Source organism: Alosa alosa, chromosome 20, assembly GCF_017589495.1.
Source record: "Alosa alosa isolate M-15738 ecotype Scorff River chromosome 20, AALO_Geno_1.1, whole genome shotgun sequence".
Lineage (NCBI taxonomy): Eukaryota > Metazoa > Chordata > Actinopteri > Clupeiformes > Clupeidae > Alosa > Alosa alosa.
The window spans coordinates 6849007-6851506 of NC_063208.1; the positions used below are offsets into that span (position 1 = coordinate 6849007).

At 44.0% G+C, this 2500-nt stretch overlaps 1 protein-coding gene and 1 long non-coding RNA gene across 2 annotated transcripts in view; both read right to left on the reverse strand.

Annotated features, from left to right (window-relative positions):
• LOC125285622 (histone deacetylase 9-B) overlaps positions 1-2500 on the reverse strand; it is a 43492-nt gene that overhangs the window by 20901 nt on the left and 20091 nt on the right. The gene's annotated exons all lie outside the window — the stretch shown is intronic.
• Positions 2316-2500, reverse strand: part of LOC125285137 — a 2158-nt gene continuing 1973 nt past the window's right edge. Inside the window, exon 2 of the long non-coding RNA XR_007191986.1 lies at positions 2316-2500. This exon is cut by the window's right edge and continues 272 nt beyond it. This is a non-coding gene — a long non-coding RNA (uncharacterized LOC125285137).

The following is a 2500-nucleotide window of genomic DNA, read 5'->3' on the forward strand; positions in this document are numbered from 1 at the left end:
AAGAAGAACCCCCCCATCTCCCCCCACCTCCCCCCACCTCCTCCCACCTCCTCCCACCTCCTCCGTCTCCTCAGTCTCTTCCTCCACCCCCACCCACCCCTCTCTCCTGCTGTGCCCTCGCGCTTACACAAACACACACCCGCCACCTCCATCCCTCTGCCACTCGACATCCTGCTGCCTGCTGAGAGCTGTCAGTCTCACACGAACACACACACACACACACACACACACACACACACAGAGATGTGCACACACACACACACCACACACACACACACACACTCGCTTAATCACACAAGGTTTCAGGCAGGTCATAGAACAAATGCCATCTTTATGATGCCCACTGCTGCCGCTGCTCAAAGCCCCCCCCTCCCACCCACCCATCTTAACCTATACTCTCCACCCCACCCAACCCAACCCACCCCACCCCAACCCCACCCCACCATCTATTACCCTCCTCCTCCTCTTCCTGCTCCTCCACCTTCCTCTCAGAATCTGAGCAGGCTTCCATGAGGGCAGACAGGAAGTGGGGGAAGGGTCCTCGCATGGAGAACGTAAACTATGACCTCCATCATCGGGTGCTTGTCAGGCTGCGTTGGGAACGTGTCAAAAACGCCTCATTGCAACTTATTAGGGGGTCGCATATCATGATGGTGATGCATTGTTGCGCAAGGGAACCAAAATATCCACTCTCTCTCTCTCTCTCTCTCTCAAACACACACACACACACAAATATTAGGCGCTCTAGGATTTATTAAAATTGATGTGCGCAGAAATATGACTATGCATGTCCGCGTTGGCCGTCCGGGATTCTGGCCAGGGAGTGTTGTTTGGCTTGGCCCGGTCCGATCTATCTGTATCTGTTCTGATTCTGTGATGCACAGCCTGAAACCCGAGCGCACAGGAAGTGGTCCTGTGGGTCGTGTTGTCAGCGCAGACAAATTATTCCTCAAAGGGGAAGAGGGAAAAAAACCGGCATTTCTGTTCTTTTTCATCACTCGTTTTTCATCACTCGTTTTTTCGGGAAGGGGTGGTTAAGACTGTACGTCAGAGGGCTACAGCACACCGACTTAACTTTTTTTTCTCTCTCGACAGAGAGCAGTGACTGTTTGAATATCATCTAAAGCATGTATCCCAAAAGTAGGCCCTATACAAAATTCCCTTCTCTGTTATTAAGTCGTCGATTTTATGACAGTTTTTGTTTCATATATTTGGAAAACTAATACAGCCCTGTCACAATGTGTCGTTTTCCCTTCTGGAGTAGTCGTGGTAGCCACATCCTTCCAACTTACCCACATATCAACATCCATTTGAAACCCCAACATTAAATGTTTGGAAATTTACAAGAGAAAACATTTATAAATACAGTGTGTGTGACTGCTGAAGTCCACAATGCAGAGCTGTAACCCCCTATTTAAGAGCACAGCTATATTTTAGAAGATTAACTTTTAATTAGGAAAATACTCTATTAGAAACTTTTAGCTTGCGGGAGATTAATTCAGTTGAATGTCCCGTGACCATTGTTGATTTAGGACACAAACAACGTGTAAAACTGGGTAAAACGATTGCCTGCGTCTTCTGGAATGAAATGAGCAGAAGAATCAGATCGAAGAACAGCTCTGTAAACTTCAATAACCTCCTCTTGGGTTTGTGTGATTTTAATCATAAGAGAGAAGCTGCTCTCAGCTGAGATTTCTCATGAGTGTTGCAAATATGAGATGTGGATACAATCCATAATTATAAGTCCATAATTCTTTGGTGTGTCACACATCAAATGCCATACATACTACATCTCTGAAATGTTCCGTAATGGACGTAATAAAAGGACAAAGTCAATATCTATGACTAAAGGTCATATTAATAAACTTATGCATGTGTTGTTATTTATTTACTTATTAAGAGTAATTATGACCGCCGCGCAGCGAAGCGGCGGTCATATAGGTTTAGTCAGATTTTTTTTTTTTTTTTTTTTTCGCATGTCCAAATTTCCATCAAGGATTCCCGGGACACTGAAAGACCGGGGTACACGAAACTTGGTGGGCATGTAACCCCACATGGATAGCATGGAACCATCGTTTTTCGTCTTGATCTGTACACGCACACACACACACACACACACACACACACACACATAAACTCAAGAATTCAAGAATTTCTCAGAATTATGAACAGGCAAGATGGGGGTGGGGTTGTATAAAATGAATTTTACATGTGAAATCTATGAACTAATCATGTTTTGGTACTTGTTGTCTAGCAGATACCAGTGAGAATTGAGTGTGGATAATGCAATTTAGTGAGACAGTTAGAATCATATAGGCCTTTCAGCGTGATTTATTTTTGTGGAAAAAATGTGCTGGACTGGTCATATTTTGTACTGCTCTGCGGTACATCTAGTTTGTAAAAGAATAACAGTACAATAACACTGTGTATAAACATAATACATTTTGCTACATTGTACAACAGTGTTGAGGCTTGAAACTGACTATAACCAATTTATCTG